At 49.8% G+C, this 16,491-nt stretch overlaps 1 pseudogene; it reads right to left on the bottom strand.

Moving 5' to 3' along the window:
* Nucleotides 1-5,794: 5,794 nt before the first annotated feature.
* LOC118977742 (protein tyrosine phosphatase type IVA 1-like) lies at nt 5,795-7,069 on the bottom strand (annotated as a pseudogene).
* Between the last annotated feature and the right edge of the window lie 9,422 nt (nt 7,070-16,491).

Here is a 16,491-nt window from a genome sequence, read left to right on the forward strand (position 1 = left end):
TGTTAAAGAAAAAAGAGAGGTGTGTGGTCTGGTGACAGCCCCCACGGCATTGCCCAGGACTGTGTCCAAGCGGTGGGATGACAGGCACCCCTTTGCGTTCTGTCTGTTGCATCTGAAATTTCTAGTCCTTACCTTTTCTCCAGCAAAGGTGTATTGCTTTTTCTGTGGGAAGAAAAAAAAAGAAATTATTTTTATCAACCTAAGTAGTAACTACGGCCCCCTTCACTGGACTCAGGTGACATTCTGGAGCCAGGGCGTGGTCTGACCCCACGCTGCTGCACACAGGAAACCCCCAGGTACGCCCCTGTGGGTCGGGGTGCCAGAGCCCTGAGGGGCAGCCTGCTTTTCGTCTTCTTTCTTGTTTGTCCTCAGCGACAGCTGATGACCTCCTGGTGGCACTCTGTGTAACAAACATGCCAAAGATCGCAGATTTCACACACGGGAGGGAGGGGCGGTGGGTGGCAAAGGCATGCTGCAGTTCAGGTGGTAAGTCCTGGCATCTCCTGGGCCCAAACCCGGGGTTGTGACTGGAGAGTGACAAAGGCTGGGGACAGGTGTTCTCTAGGCCTTGGATGCCAGAACGAGGAGGAGGAGGAGGACGGAAGAAGGGGGTCCGTGGAAGGGGGCCGCGGCCAGTGGAGCAGGAGGGCTGGGAGAGAAAGGAAGTGGTTCCGAGACCGTTTCCTGGCTGAAGCCTCCCCATGAGGTCATCTTACGTTAAGCCAGCAGTGGGGAAGGGGGCGGGGGGGGGAGTCCTGGGGGAGGCGAGGAAGAGGTGATATTGGCCAAGAAAGGGACACAGAGGCTGAGGAGCCATCCACATGGGGGGCAAAGACAGACCCAAGATGGACCTTTTTTAAAAGCAAAAGGGTTTCAGGGAGACTGTGGTTTCCAGAGTTCCCACAGGCATCAAGAAATAAGCCCCCTGACCAGCACCCTGGTTACCCACCCTTCCACATTAGCCCTACATCATCCCCACCCACCCACTCGGGCACTATCTCGCCCTCCAGGGGTGTGCCCCTTGCGGCCCAGTCCAGGGTCTTCCTCCCTCTCCGTAGGGCCCGGGACCAGCACAGTGCGTGGAAAACCACAGGGACCCAACAAAAGCCAACCGAGGGCCGGAGTCTGAACACGACTGAGGTCCACGAAGTGAGTGACTCAGCCATGCCTGAGGCTGGGGAGACCCGGGTTCTGGTTTCCCTCGCTCACCGGTGCCCAGAGTGTGAGGAGCGTGTGCCATCCTTCTGTTCCGTCTGCACAGGGGTTAGCGTAACCCACCGCCAGCTTTCCTGCCCGGACGAGGAGGAACTGGGAAGAGGGCATCTACAGAGGCGAGACGGAAGAGACACGGATTCCAAACGGGCACCACATGCAGAGGGAAGGCCTCGGACACGTGCTTGCTCCTTTAGGGAAACTGGCAGCCGCTGGGAGTCTGGGCAAGAGGGAGTGATTGACCAGGAGGTCTGCTTTGCCAGCTTCAGTGGCTTGGCTGGAGTCTATAGCTGCAGGAGGCCGGGAACCGTATCTGAGAAGTAGGCCCAGACCCAGCAAAGAAAGCCAAGATGCTGCTGTTTGGGAGGAGCCAAGAGCTGCGTTTATTGCACCAGGAGAAAAGGGTCTGGGAAGCTGCCAAGACAGTCCCCAGGGGACACTGTCCAGGGAAACTGCTCTCCGTAGGCTTCCTGAATCTCTGTGGGCGATGAAGATGTAGTAATGTCAACAGTGCCCCCTGCTGGACAGCCCTCACGTTATAACATGTCTGTCCTAGAGATCAGAAACAGCGGGCAAGGGGGACAAGTTCTAAAAGGTTACAGCAGGAGTAACTATTAGTGCTGCTGCCACTTTTATTGATTAAGAATGTGCTGTGTCCTGGGCACTGTGCTAAGTACTTTTCTTGGGTCATTTCATTTCATCTTCACAACGACCCTCTGAGGTAGGAGCTATTATTAAACCAATTTTTCAGGTGAGACAAGGAGGATAGATTCCTCTTTCTGAGGTCTCAGATTAGTTTGTAGCGAGGTTTGCTTTCCAGCCTGGGTCTCTCTGACTCAAAGCCCGTGGTTCTAACTCCATTCTCGGGCCTCTGTCAAGTCTAAAACACAGAGTTTTCACCTGGTGTCATTGCACATGGTTGGCGGTAGCTGCCGAGGAGTTTGGGTTGAGAAGGATCCTGAGGTCCGTGATGAACTACCGGTGCCTTCCAGGGCCGCTGGAAGGTCGTCAGTGGGAACGCCTGGCACGTTTCCTTCCATCTGTGAGCTAGTCCAGCCTATCTGGGGCACAGGTGGCAAACACAGGGCCCACGGGCCAAATCCAGCCCCCCACCTTGTTTTATCTGGCCCAGCACCTTGTTTCTACCGGGCAGCAGTGCCCGGCTCCTTGCCCCTCATTAAGGAGTAGTTACATGTATACAACCCTAAAATTGCATTCGGCCCTTTGAAGGCAACCTCCAGGCTGATGCGGCCCCTGGTAAAAATGCGTTTGACGCCCTTGATCTAGTGTGTTCTCCATGGCGCCCCGGGAAAGGGGTCAAGCTCAATCCTCTGACCTGTTTTCACCCACTCAGCGACCTGAAAGGCACCACCCGCTTCTCGTGTCCAAACAGGACAGGACCTCCTGAGCCATCCTCCTGCCCTCTCCCTCATCGAAGCCCCAGGCGCCTCTGATCCCCATGTGCTCACACCAAAGCCTTGGTATCGTCCCTGGCCCCTCTTCCTCTGGCCCCTCCCATGCAGCGTTCCAACAAATCTCATCGGTTCCACCTTCGAAACAGACCCAGAGTCTGACTGCTGCCCGTCACCCCCACAGCTGCCACCACCTAACCAGCCTTGCGTGCTCCACTCACCGACTCTCCTGGGGTGTCCAGCCTCTCAGTGTCTCCGGGCCGCACTGGAAGAAGAAGAGTTGTCTCGGGCCACACATGAAATACACAAACACTAACGAAAAGTGATGAGCAAAAGAAGGTTTTAAGTAAATTTACAGTTTTGTGTTGGGCCACACTCCTAGCCATCCTGAAGGAGATGCAGCCCACAGGATGGACACCCTGGCTTACGCTCTACCTTCTGCTCTGCAGGCAGAGCCCATAGATCGGCATGGTTTTCAAAGTACTTTTGCATACATCACACACACAGCAAAAAAGGGCAGGGAGTTGTCACCCCCATTTGACAGATAAGGAAAACCGAGGCTCAGAACAGTGATGTCACCGGCCAAAATGGCACTGCAGGGAAGTTGCATCCAGGGCTCTTACCACCGTGCCCCTCCAATTTCCAGAGCTCCCTGTGGGCACATCTGAAGGTTCCCCCACTGCCCCTGCCCTAGAAGCTGCAAGAGGTCAGGCAAGGAAGATGTCAAGGAAGCCAAAAGAGATCATTTTCTCTCTCCCTGGAGTGACCAGGAAACGTCTTGGTCCAATGAAAGGTCCACAGTCAGTCACTTTTCTCTGGTGTGTGGTGCCCTCTGGTGTTCACTCTTATGAAATGCAGCCGATCATGGAAGAAAGCTTTCACAGGAGGGATGGGCTTTAAGAAGAACTGGGTGCCTGGGAACCCCTGACCACTCTCTTAAAGGAGCTGCCTCTCAGCCTGGGTCTCCCGTCCGTTAGAGACCAAAATGTGTCCAGGTAGGTGAGGATTAGGCTGCTTTCAGAGTGTACCCATCCACACCTTGAGGAAAACCAAATTGGTACAGCTTTTTGGAAAGCACTCATTTAAAAGTTGAGATTTCAAAAAAGATTTTAAATGACATGCTCATGATAGAATGCTAAGTGAAAAATTAGTACAAAAAACGCATACAAAAGTACTATATACACATCCATCAAAGACAGACACACGAATGGGCAGCAATGAGTCTCTCTGGGGAATAGGACTATGATTTACCTTCCTCACAATTTTCTACATTTTCCAAATTTTTATACTGAGCACATCTTACTTTTCTAAAGTTTTATAAAGGAAAAAATATTAAAGTCCTTTCCATCTGGTGTTCCGCACTCCTCCCCCCCCCCCCACCCCCCGCCCCGGCTGCGCACTGTCAGATGTCACCCTGCCCCTTCAGGGAACAGGAGGTGAGCTGAGTCTGGACACCATGGCTTGCCCAGGCCCTGCAGAGTCCTGGCAGGGGGGCGAGGAGGGGGGAAGGACCCCTCAGGGACCGAGAAACCTTCGATCTCAGAGACAAGGAAACAGGGAACCCCAAGGAAAGCTCATGACCAAGATCCTCAGGCAGAGGGAAGTAGAGGATGAGGAGAGAGTGTGCGCATGAGCGGGCCCAGGACCAGAGAGGCGACTAAATGTGTCCAAGGACACGCAGCAGCTGGTGACAGAGTGGGTTTAGTGTTCATGCCACCTAACCCCAATTCCTGAGTTCTTCCTCCATGCCAGCAACCTCAGCTTCCAGAAAACTCCCTGCAAATCAGCACAACAGTGAGAAAAATGCTATTGGCAGAATAATAACAATAATAAGAAGTTTGACAGGATCAAAGTGTGCTGAGGGTGTTGAGAAAAAGATATTCTCAGGTATACTACTGGTAGGAATTAGACTGGTTCAGCCACTGCAGAGTGGAATTTGTAGTATCTGTATTTTCTTACGATAAATGCATTTCACTAAACATTTCACTACGATGTTTAAGCTGTTGCACTAGATTTGTTACAAGCTGGTGAACACTAGCAAATTATTTCTCCCACAGAACTACAACCACACATTCCCAGAGAGTGTAAATATACAGTTGAACTAACATTAACACACATCACCATTTTATCAATTACATAGTAAAACAAATGATCAAGTCCCAAATATTAAGTTACATAGCTCAAAAGGCATGTAAAATATTAGATGCTTGCTCAATTCATTGGGCCAAACCCACTTTTTCTGTTTTGCAAGAGAAGGTGGGGAGTGAAAAAATCATACTTCAAACAAAAACAAGTTGGTGAACAACTTCAGAATGTCTGAAAACAAATGCAAGAATTTCAGGATTTTTATGATTCAGAATTGTTTTAGCTTCAACAAAGCATCTCTATCTGCACCTTTAAAAATATTTACTAAAGAGCATATTCTACATGTTCCACACAAGACAAAGGCAACATTTTACTAAAAATACTTAATAACCCCTCCCATTCTTTTCTCTGACCCTCCCTACAGGTTGCACACCAAGTACAAACATTAAAACTAACTGTAAGACTTTTCATCTGTTAAGACACTAAAGACATGTGCTTCTGTGTCATGTAGATTTTCAAAATGGAGGTTTTCCAAAGCAGCACAAAATGAGATGCATAGAAAGACATTAAGTAATCACTAGGACCTGGTATAAAAATAAAAATGTTGAGCAAACGTTTTTGTGTGTTTGTAGGAATGGGGGAGATGCAAACACAAAGGGAGCAGGCAAATAACCACACAGGCCCTGCTTTCTCTGTTTGGAACCACTGGAGGGATAAACCACAGGAGATCCAGAGTGCTCTGGTTGCCGGGATTTTAGTTCTGCGTGACACTAAAATTAATAAGTATTGTGCCGGACATTTGAGCACCTAATCTTTCTAAATCTCTTATCTGTTACTTCTGGATAAGATTCTGGCATGGGAATAAATGTAAAGATATGACTCAATACTGCAAGATTTCGGGAAGTCACTTGGCACCAACGCTGAGCACATTCGAATGCTGAACAGTGAGAATTGTTTGCTCAGTGTCCAAACGGGGACCGAAACCCAGACAGAGGCTGCAATGCTGTCGAGCTCGTGGCCTGGCAAAGCTGCTTTCAATGTTCCTATGGAAGCTTCGTTAGACATCCACCAGGCCAGTATGTTGGCTAACGTGAATGACAAGTCAGGTCCCATCTCACGTCCCACTTCCGGGCCCTGGCATCAGGCACCGGCTTCACCGACTGCCAACAGCTGTTCTGTGAGCACCGGAGCCTTGAAGCGCAGCCGTATTTTAGCCCATGACTCCTCCAAACACACAGGTTGCTTGCTGTTAACAGCTCCACGCTGCTTGTGTCTTACGAGCTACACTGCACCTTCATATTTCATTCCACCTGCAGTCGGCGCTGGTGCAGCGCTCCCAGGGCCTGCAACACCCTGAACGGCAGGGCAACCACCAGGCCCTCCACGAAACCCACTTTTTACGAGACTCAGCCAGGCACCAGCCATCTGCTTGGCTGGTGGTGCACCCTCCCCAGAAGGCCAGTCGAGAACACACGTGCCTTCTTTCTCCACCAGAGCCGTGTGGTAAGCCGCGTGGCACTCTTCCTGTTGCGTACCTCCGTACTTCTTCAGTTCCTCTGTGAGTCTGTCTAAGGTCGCTGTGGTTGGATTGCATGGAAGAACTCTCATGTTCTTGAACGTGACTTCCGCAGGAGCTGGGCTGAGCCTTGTTAACTGAGTCAAAAAAATACCCAGTGGGGTTATGAAAGAATTTAAAAACGGAATACAGACATGATGTAAAGAAACGGAGCCTACTTTTCAGTCTGCGCCCCTTGAGATCCTCGGTGCTTTGGGTGTGGCGTTGGGAGTGATGGGACGGGAAACGAACCTCCGGGCAGGAAGCAGCGATTCTTCAGTCCGGGGACACTGAAGCAACCGAGAAGAAGGGCGCCCAGGCCCGGTCAGACCCCTTGCAAAGTGCTCTGTAGATGTCAATTCAACGCGCCTACCTCCAGTTAACCCCTCTTACCCGGGCTTCTGGGCGGAGTAGTGATGCATTTCTACAGTTCATTGGTCTGCATAGAGGTCGTGCTGTGCCCGGCAGAAATCTCCGCTGCCCTTCCGAAACTCCATAACGTGTGACCAAGAAGGCCACAGAACTGAGGAATGTGTTTACTCATTGAAGATTGTGTCTTAATCACACAGCCGGTCCCCAGGCGCTGGCGACACAGACGGCGGCAGCACAGACGGCGGCAGCACAGACGGCGGCAGAGGCAGCGGCTGCAGGCCAGCGGGCGCGGTGTTGGCGGCCTGTAAGGTCTGGTTTCGGGTGCAAGCGCCCCCTGACCCGGGGAGCCAGGTCTCCCGTCGTCTGCCCCGACACACCCACCCAGCCCAGTGCACTTGACCTACGCAGGAGATTCCTGCGGCGCTTTCGTCATCGCGAAAAATTTAAACCCTTCTAAATACCTGTCAACGGAGAGTGGTGAAATAAAACGGCACATCTTAACTGCGGACTGCTTTGAGCAGGGAGGGGAAAAAAGGGGGATGTGGAAAGTTTTCCACAGAGTTTTGTTGAGTGGAAAATGCCAGTGGCGAGTTGCAGGATGACAGCGTGTGAGGCAGCTTCTGTAAGAGCCACACTCCTATCACGTATCTTCTGTGGGTCCACACACACACAAAGGTTTGGAAAACTCACCCCCGACAAACGACAGTTGGGGGCGGGGGAGAATGGGGGGAAGAGTATGGCGGATCTGTGCTAATCACCATACTCCCCCCCCCCGGAAAAAGAATAAAAGGAAAGGAGAGGGGGAGGGAGGGAAGGAGCCCCCCAGGACGATGTAGCTCACAGGCTCACAAGGACAAGGACAGGCCGAAAGGAACGCAGACGCCACTGAGAAGAAAAACTCCGGCGGGGAACGGACCGGAGGCCCAGATGCAGAGTAGCAAGGCTCCCAGTCGCAGGTTTGGGCACCGCCCCCCTCCCCACCCTCCGCTTCCCGAGGAGTGGCGGGTGGGCCTTCAGGCCCGGCGCCAGGTCTCAGAGTCCCTGCATGCCCGGCGGCCGGCACACCTGGGAACCTTCTCAGGCCTGAAAGAAGCAGACGGAGGCAAGTTTGGAAAGAGCCTGGGTGTTCTTACTGCAAAGGGAGAGGTGATTCTCAACGGATGCTGGCCTCGCCCCTCCTCCTCTCTGGGCTCCCGCCTCTTTGCTCCCGAACCCCCATCCTAAGGGCAGCGCCGCACTTGGAGTCCTCCCGGGGTCAGGGCCCTAGGGAGCAGCAGGGGAAGCGGAGGCCAGAAGGGAAAGAGGGGGCTTGAGCAATGTTAAGGGCAGAGCTGAGAAAGGTCTTCACTTTGGGCTCTTTCCAGGCTTCTGTGCTCCTGGGTTCAAGTCCCAGCCCCACCCGTCTCTCTCTGTGCTTTCAGCAATTTCCTCCCACTTCCTCTTAATCGAGATAAAATCTACTTACCCTGAAATTCGCTCTGTTGAAGTGTACGATGTTTAATATATTCACAAAATCATGCAACCATCATCACTATCTAATTCCAGAACATTTTCATCACCTGGAAAAGAAACCCCACACCCACTGGCAGTCACACCTACATTTTCTTCCCTTCCCCCAGCCCCTGGCAACCACAGGATACTTAATGTCTGTAGATTTGCATATTCCAGACATTTTCTAGAAATGAAATAATACAATATGTGGTCTTTTGTGAGGGGCTTCTTTCACTTAACATAATGTTTTCAAAGTTCATCCACATTGTAACAAGTATCAGGACTTCATTGCTTTTATCACCAAACAGGATGCCACTGAGTGGATGCTCCCCGTTTTGTGTATCTGCTCATCAGTTGGGGGAAAGTTGAGCTCCTTCCACCTTTTTTTAAATTTTCACCCGAGGATATGCTTACTGATTTGAGAGAGAGAGAGAAACATCGATCAGTTGTCTCCCATAGGCACCCTGACTAGGAATCGAACCCACAACCCAGGTATGCGCCTAGACTGGGAATCGAACCCGCAGCCCTTTTTTGGTGTACGGGACGATGCTCCAACCACATGAGCCATCCGGCCAAGGCCAGCTGCTTCCACTTCTTGACTGTTAATAACTAACGCTGTAAGGAACATTCAGGTACAGTTTTCGAGTGGACTCGTTTTCAGTTCTCTTGGATACTTACCTAGGAGTGGGGCTGCTGGGTCACATGGTAACTTGATATTTAACTTTTTGAGGAACTGCCAGACAGTGTCCTAGAGCAGCTGTACTACAGTAGCTCCATTTCTTACCCTCTCTGAACCTCCGTTTCCCACTGGCAAAGCATTAGTCCTGACACTTACCTGACAGAGTGGCTGTAACAATCAGATAAAATAGTGAAAGCACTTAGCACTCAGCAGGTGCTCAGTAAGTGGATTATTGTAACTAGGACACCCGCACGAATCAGCCTGTTTCTCTGGTCCCCTTCAAACCTGACTCGGCCTCTACTGCTCCTCATCGTCCCCAACTGTTCCCCTACACCTTGAATTTCCCTCGAATTAACTTTACTGGGGAGCAAAGCTACACAAACACACACCATTGAATCGAGGCCTGGGCCCAAGCTCAATGGAAGGGTAATGTTAGAGTTGGAATCATCTACTACTGTGATTCTCAAAAGTGTGGAGCCCAGACCACCAGCACCTGGGAACTTGTAAACTGCAAATCCTCAGCCCTCACCCCGGAAACCCTGAAGCAGAGACCCTGGGAACGAGCCTCAGCAATCTGTGTTTTAGCAGCCGTCCAGGTGACTCTAGTTGAAAACTAGTTCCCAAATTATAGAAGAGAAAACTGAGAACCAGGGGAAGGACATAACTGGTTCAGGGCCATAGAGTGGTAAAGAATAAAAGCTTTGAAATTACTGGCCGAAAATTCCAGCTTCCCTATTTCCAATTGTGTGACCTTGGGCGTGTCCCTTTACTTCAGTATCCGTCTCAGTGCAGGCTGCTGTAACGGAATACCACAGACAGGGTGACTTAACATTTACATCTCGCTGGTTCTGGAGGCCCAGAAGTCCATGATCAAGGTGTGAGCTGATTTTGTTCCTGCTGAGAACCCTCTTCCCGGTTTGCACGTGGCAGATGCCTTCTCCTTGTTCACTACATACCCGAAAGAAAAATGATCTCTCTCTTGTCTTTTCTTACCAGGGCACTAATCCCATTCATGAGCATTCCACCCTCGTGACCCTATTACCCCCCAAAAGGTCCCACCTCAAAATACCATCACTTTGAGAGTTGGGATTTGAACATACATGTATGGGGGGGGCGTGTATCCACATCTGTTGAATGAAAACAGTGTACACCTACTCTCAGAATGGCCACTATTCTGCATGAAAAGCAGAGTGAGCGCTGGAACTCGGGCCACTTAATTTCCAGCCTGCTGTGTTTATCCCCAAGAAACTGGCCATCACCCCTATACCATCAGATAAGAAGTCTCCAGAAACCTTAACACTTGAAAGGTTCACATGGAGAGCAGGGCCTTGTTTTATTCTGTGAGGGCCGCGATAGGTCAATTTAACGGGGATGTGTCTAAACAGAATTGTTCAGAAACAGAATTGGGAGCCCCAAAGTGTATTGGGAGCTCATCACTGGAGGATTTCAAGCGGCATCCACATGCCCCTCTTCCCAGGATGTGGGAGAGGGGAGACCGTCGTGGTAAGAAGCTGGTGTGGATGATCTCGGGGCACCCCTCACACGTAACCCTCTGTCGTTGATGTGGGCTGTGTGTCTCAGCAGTGTCCCCTCTAGGGAGCCGCCCTCTTTCTGCTCCAGAGTTTGGAGGGGTTGTAATCAGGATGCTCCATTCACCTCCCACTCCAGGGGAGGGCATACTACCCAAACTGGCCAATTAGAATATTCCAATCTCCCTGATTACACTGATTGGTTCAAGGAATGGCATGTGACCCAAGGTAGGCCAATCAGAATCTTTTTCCTGTTGGTGCTGCTTCATAGCCACGTCCGCCCTTGAATTTTCCTGCCTGCTGAGACTGCAGAGTTCCTTTTTGTGCTTAATCCAGTTTGGGGTTTCTGTCATTGGTAGATATCAAAATGGGCCTTCTTGTTCTTGTATTGGGACCTGCCTCCCTCCAACATTTCATGAAAACAACGGCAAGAAAGACAACCCTCAAACAACGATAGTTTCAAACCACTTTTCAGACTCTTGAAGAAGTGCCCAAAGGAATTCTGGTCTTAATACCAAGCAAAACGTTTTAAAATCCATTTTCTCCACCTTTTCCTACATACAGCTCCTATCCACAGCAGCTTAAATTTGCTCCTTTCTTCTTCAAACGCCCAAGCCCCAGTTAGCTCTTGGCTTTCTCCTCTTCTCCTGCCCTTCCCAACGTCCATCAGTCCAACTTTGCTGGCCCCTTTGCTGGCCTAGGCAGGAGAGGAAGAGGCTGTAAATCTTCACACAATAAGGTGGTTTCACACCTGTTCTTTTTAGGGTCAGTGCACGAGGCAGGACTGTAAAAACACCTGTAGAGAGAGGCATGACCATGAAGTTAAACTTTCAGAAGAGATACTGAGGTCGTGAAACCCTGAGTCACACGCCAAGTTCAGCTCGGTAGACGTTTCATGAATGGCTGATTGTTTGGGGCATCTGGAATTACGTTCAGCCGAGCCCCAGACATTGAAGGTCTGTCACTCACTCTTTACTGAATACCTGCTATGTGCAAGGCCCTAAGGATGTAACCAGGAAAGAGCTATTAAAGGCACAAAGTGGATTTCTATGAAATAGCGATTGAGTGTTACCAGGGAGACTTATCTGGAGATTGGAAACAAATCAACGTTGGAGTCGAGGAAGGCTCCCTGAGAGACTTCGGAGACTTATCTGGAGATTGGAAACAAATCAACGTTGGAGTCGAGGAAGGCTCCCTGAGAGACTTCTGCCAGCACCACTGCTTCCCCTGGTAGTTCTGTCCACAGAGGAGGCTGGCACTCCAGCACAGACCTTGCCATTCGCGAGAGTTTCATGGTGGGACATTGGCAAGTCAGGAAGTGAAAGGGGCTGGGGAATTTTATTTTTGTCTGACCTTATCCATCTGGAGGCTGAGTAGCAGAAGTTTTAAAATCACAGGTTTTGAGGACAACCAGATCAAGATCTGAAACCCAGCCCCATCACTAATCGGCTGTGACCTAGGCAAGCAGTGTGACCTCTCAGAGTTTCACTCGTTAAAAGGGCATGTTAGTACTCACCTCATGGGATTGTTGGGAAGATTAAATATTGTAACATAGGTAAACTGTGGGCCCGCTGCCTCCCAAAGACTCCATAAATATTAATGCTGTTGAACGCTGTTTTAGATAAAGAGATCTCACTAGAGAACTTCTGGCCAAGAGGGAGGTATAGCTAGATACACTTTGCCTCCTCGCACAATCAAAGAAGGACAACAAGAAATATAAAAACAAAAAACAAGCAGAACTGCCAGAAAATCTAACTGTATGGAAGTCTGACAACCGAAGAGTTAAAGAGGAAACATTCATCCAGACCAGTAGGAGGGGTGGAGACAGGCAACCAGGTGGAGAGAACTCGTGCCAAGGCGGTGACTGGAAGACCAGGAGGTCCCACATTTGTGTGCAAATAAACCAGGAGGAACAACTGGGGAGCGAGACAGACCTCACAACCCAGGGTGCCATTGCGGGGAAATAAAGCCTCCAAGCCTCTGACTGTAAAAACTTCTGGGGGTTGAGGCAGAGAGTTCGTTGGACAGACCCACTGAGTCCTAGAACGTACACAAACTCACCCACCCGGGGAATAAGCACCAGAAGGGCCCAGTGTTCTTGTGAGTCATGGAGGAAGTGACTGAAGGTCAGCAGAGAGCTGAACAAGCGGCTCCTTGTTTCCTCTCAGACACCTTCCCCACACACTACACAACAGAGCCACGTGGGTTGCCCCACCCTGGTGAATGCCTAAGAATCCACCCCTTACTATGTAAAAGGTGCACTGAGTCAAAAAAAAACTGCCCAATAAAAGAACAGATCAGAACTCCAGAAAAAATACAACTAAGCAAGAAGAGATGCCAACCTATCGGATGCACAGTTCAAAACACTGGTGATCAGGATGCTCACAGAATTGCTTGAGTATGGTCAAAAAACAGAGAAAAGTGTGAAGGCTATGAAAAGTGAAATAAAGGAAAATGTACAGAGAACCAACAGTGACGAGAAGGAAACTGGGACTAAAATCAATGGTTTGAACCAGAAGGAAGAAATGAGCGTTCAACCAGAACAGAATAAATAAACAAGAATTTTTTTAAAATGAGAGATTTAGGAACCTAAAGCACAACTTTAAATGTTCCAGCATCCAAATCATAGGGGTGGGAGAAGGAGAAGAGGAAGAGCAACAAATTGAAAACTTATTTGAACAAATAACGGAGAACTTCCCTAATCTGGCAAAGGAAATAGACTTCAAGGAAGTCCAGGAAGCTTAGAGAGTCCCAAAGAAGTTGGACCGAAGGAAGTACACACCAAGGCACATCATAAGTACATCACCCAAGGTTAAAAATAAGGAGAGAATCTTTAAAGCAACAAGAGAAAAGGAGACAGTTACCTACAAAGGAGTTCCCATAAGACTGTCAGCTGATTTCTCAAAAGAAACCTTGCAGGCAAGAAGGGACTAGAAAGAAGTATTCCAAGTAGGAATACTTGGAATGAAAGGCAAGGACCTACAGCCAAGATTGCTCTATCCAGCAAAGCTTTCATTTAGAATAGAAGGGCAGGTAAAGTGCTTTCCAAATAGATAAGGTCAAGTTAAAGGAGATCATCATCACCAAGCCCTTATTATATGACATGTTAAAGGGACTTATCTAAGAAAAGGAAGATCAAAAACTATGAAAAGTAAAATGACCACAAACTCACAACTATCGACAACCGAACCTAAAACAAAAACAAAAATGAACTAAGCAAACAACTAGAACAGGAAAAGAATCACAGAAATGGACATCACATGGAAGGTTGTCAGTGGGGAAGGGAAGGGAAGGGAAGGGGAGGAATGGGGGAAAAGGTACAGGGAATAAGTAGCATAGACGGTAGGTAGAAAATAAGGGGAGGGTAAGAATAGTATAGGAAATGTGGAAGCCAAAGAACCTGTATGTATGGTCCATGGACAGGAACTCAGAGCGGGGAATGCAGGTGGGAGAGGCTGTGCAGGGTGCAGGAGAATAAAGGGAGGGACTGGAATGGGACAACTGTAATAGCAAAATCAATAAAATATGTATTTTCAAAAAAGAGACCCCACTAGAGATGTGCCAGTTTTACTCCAGAATGGACTTATTTTCAGTATTTGAGGTTCCAGAAGGAAACCGAAGCAGCACACTGAGGACACATGGAGCCCGTGTCCTGAAAACCGGCGGCGATTTTCTCACCCGCATCCAAGATGGCTTCTTTTTTTCCTTAAGGTTTTGAAAAATGCAAGTTGTCCAAGTTTACAGTCACGAATCGTTCTCCTCTATAGAGTGGGGCAATAGTAGGTTTACAGTTGTTCATAGGGGAAGTAAGACGACAATTAATAAATAATAGTGCAAGAATGAACTCTGTGTTTTTTGTACTCACAACTGTAAACCTAGTTTTGCTGTATCGATGCACAAAGGCATCCAGGCACACAGTCTCTTAACTCGGGGTGCTGGGGTGCTGGGAAGGGGAGCAAGGGGAGAACGAGCAAGAAGACAGGTGCCCCATCCAGACTAACACCCCACCAGCAGAGCGGGTGACAGGTGAGGGCACACCTGTTCCCGCTGCAGAGCCACTCCCGGCTCAGAGGGATTCTGGGTCTGAAAGATGCAGGGGGTCAAACGAAGTCGTAATCGAGTGAGAGCTTGAACCGCTCGCTGCACCCACAGCCAATAAGTCTCCAGACAAGGAGCAGGGACAAGGAAACCGACTCTCCTGGAAAAGCCAACAAGGCAAGAAGGTTGGACACTGGCATCCTGAAGAACCACCTTGAGGAGGTACAGAATTTAGGCTTCTTTTATGTTAGGGGAAGTGGGGAAATGGAAGGGAGAGGGAGGAGGTTGGGAGGTGGTTGGTGACCGCTGACACCTGGATGTCAGGAAGGGTCCAAGAAGAAGGGTGAAGGCCGCTGCTATTGGTCACAACCCCTGGCTCCCATCGTCCCAGACATGAGATCCCTCTGGTCTAAGTCTTTTCATCACTGGTTTTGTACTACCTTCCTTTTCTCCTTGGCGAGGTGGTTTCAAGCGGGCAGATTGCCTCAGGAATTCCTAGGCTGGAGGTTAGATTCCTTGGCGATTAGCAGAGCTACGGGACTAAGAAGTTACTCCCTGACGTGTTTGGGAGCTGGGCAGGCTCAAGCAAGCTGGAGTCAGAAAGACTGATTATTTGATTCAATCACACAGTCACGATGTGGGAGGAAATTCCCAGGCACTGAAATGGGCCTCCCACACAAGACCCCTTCCACCTGCCTTGCCCTTGAAGTCTGAACCTGGGCACTGTGAGCCTCTGTTAAGAAGGACCAACTGAGGGGTGGGCTGGGATGGGAGTAAAAGACAGAAAACTGTACTTGAACAACAATTAAATACATTTTAAAAAAGAAAAAGTACCAACCGAGCTGAAAGCATAATGCAAATGCCAGAACCTTCCTGAAATTTCTGCGTGTTTGTGCCCAGGGGCAAACTCAGGGTGACTTTGGGATCACTCAGTTCTATGAAAATGCACTCTGTCTCCCAAGAACCTCTGGCATTCAAGTTAGAGCCAGCGCCTGCGACGGATGTTTCTCTCTGCTGCCTGCGTGTCTGGTGCTATTCTCTGGGCTTGGTCACAGCCGAGCAGCAGTCCCCTGGCCTGTCACCTGACCAATCACAGAGGCAGGGTGGCCATGGAATCAGACAGGCCTGGGACTGACCAAGAATCCTTATCTGTAAAGAGGAGGCAAGACCTCCTTCGAGAATTGTGGAAGGAGAGAAAAGAGCATATTCGACAAAGGAGAGCTATGACTCCTATCAGAATAAAGGTGAGGTGTTTTTGGATTGGGTGTTTTTTTTTTTTTTTTGAAAAGCAGTACACAAATGATCTAGAAACTTAGAAAGCAAACATGAGTAGAAAGAAGAATTTTTTTTAAATCCTCACCACCAGAGATCATAACCACTAACATGTGGGTGTCTAGGCCTCCAAATCTGTCACTCATGCCAAAGAGACAAAATTTTTAATGGGCCCATATTTTGGTAGCACACCTGCTTTTCTGCTGCTGAGTGAAGGTACTGTGCACAGCTGAGTCACAGCTTTTTCATGACTAGACCATTCTGAGGTGAGACCGCTTCCACTATTTGGAAGCACTTATTCTCCAGGTGAGGAGCAGCAAACCAGGGCTTTGGCGTCCAGGCACTCGCCCCTCCTGGTGCGAGTCTAAGAAGCTCTGGAGGCTGCCGCCCCCTGACCCCACGAGAAGAATACAGAGAACAAGAGGACCACCCCACTGGATTCTGGGTGGGGAGGAGGGGTTGATGCAAACAATGTGTGGAAGTGCTGGCTTAGCATTTGGCACATGGACCCGTGTCTGGGGCTTTGTCATTAAGCTGGCCCTGCACGCTTCTTGGTCCTGTCGAAAGTCCGGCCTTGGAATTCCTAACCGAGGTTATTATAAATGAACGGTTTTCCTCCCCTGTCCTCCCCCTCCCCATACACAGAAGCACCGCCCGCCCCACCCGCCGGAGTGGCGACCAGGGCAGCCGCAGTCCCTACTCTACCCCTGGGCGTTCCTCGGGGGATGGCCCGGCGGAGTCCCGGCCCACGAGGGCGGGGCCCGCGCGCGGCTCCGCTTCCCATTGGCTGCCCATAGCACCACCTGCCCGTGGGTGTGGCGGGAGGGGGCTGTCAAGTGGCGGGAT

This window comes from Sturnira hondurensis, unplaced genomic scaffold (assembly GCF_014824575.4).
Source record: "Sturnira hondurensis isolate 20B ecotype Veracruz unplaced genomic scaffold, ASM1482457v3 Scaffold0021555, whole genome shotgun sequence".
NCBI lineage: Eukaryota > Metazoa > Chordata > Mammalia > Chiroptera > Phyllostomidae > Sturnira > Sturnira hondurensis.